The 1,060-nt window shown below is 34.9% G+C and overlaps 1 long non-coding RNA gene across 1 annotated transcript; it reads left to right on the top strand.

Annotated features, from left to right (window-relative positions):
* Positions 1-291: 291 nt before the first annotated feature.
* LOC109583590 (uncharacterized) lies at positions 292-752 on the top strand. The gene is made up of 2 exons (XR_002185597.1): positions 292-436; positions 510-752. It is a non-coding gene; the product is annotated as an uncharacterized LOC109583590 (long non-coding RNA).
* Positions 753-1,060: the final 308 nt, after the last annotated feature.

Here is a 1,060-nt window from a genome sequence, read left to right as displayed (position 1 = left end):
GCAGCCGATCTGTTGTACCTCTCCCAAGCGAACTAAGCATAGAGACACAAAGAGAAAGGTACCATCATGATCTCTGGTATTTTCTTTATGCGATTAAGCTACTTAGAACCAGCTACATCACAGTATATTATTAATACGGCTCATCAAACATAACAATTCTTCATGATTTTCACCATTTTGATGTAAATTCATGCAATTTCATGCATTAATAATCACACAGTCTGTACACGTGACGTCATCAGTTTCCAATCCCGGTTACGTAGTCTATAATATCTAGGCATCACACATGACTGTAAAAGTTCCGGTTTAATATTAACTAGTTATGTATTAAATTTAACCCCTTATTTATAAGAATGGCTGCTGGAAAGAAGACCTTTAGTACTGTATGCCATTATGCATCGGAGCAAGCCACATGAAGGTTGCAATAAAGATGATGGTATGTTTAAAACTTCAGTCTTCACTACTGATGATTATTATTATTATTATTATTATCACTTTACAACACACAGAACAAAAAGTAAGGATAAGTAACATAAGAATGGGACAGGAAAAAATAGAAGTGTTGAAGGACTGACTCCAACTACTGAAGCAGCCTTATAGTAGAGTAAAAAGAAAAAGAAAAGAGAAAGAAACAAAATTTAAGTACATGAACAAAAACTACAGGGACACAAATAATGATATGTGCATGAATTATATGAATCAAAATGCAATAAAAAATGATCCCAGAAGTGATTGATGATTTGTTGCTTTAATTGATGTGAAGATGCTGAGAGGTTAATGGCTGGTAGGTTGTTCCAGATGCGTACAATCCTGTTGAAGTAAAAGTGATGACTCTTAGATGTTCTGTTGTATTTATGTTTGAGTTTACTGTGAGTAGAGGATCGAGTAGATGTATTGCTGAAGGAGACATAATCTAGAATAGACATATTTCCAGATGGGAGTTTGATGGCATTTACAAAGTACATTATATCATTTAGCTCCAGCCAGTACATGAGGGGGAGTAATTTGAGCTGAATCAGCCTGTCCTTGTAACTTGAGTTGTAGTCTCCTAAGATGTATT

This window comes from Amphimedon queenslandica, unplaced genomic scaffold, assembly GCF_000090795.2.
Source record: "Amphimedon queenslandica unplaced genomic scaffold, v1.1 AMPQUscaffold_13295, whole genome shotgun sequence".
Classification (NCBI taxonomy): Eukaryota; Metazoa; Porifera; class Demospongiae; order Haplosclerida; family Niphatidae; genus Amphimedon; species Amphimedon queenslandica.
The sequence above is the reverse complement of the archived record's forward strand: the minus strand, read 5'-3'. Positions and strand labels throughout refer to the sequence as shown.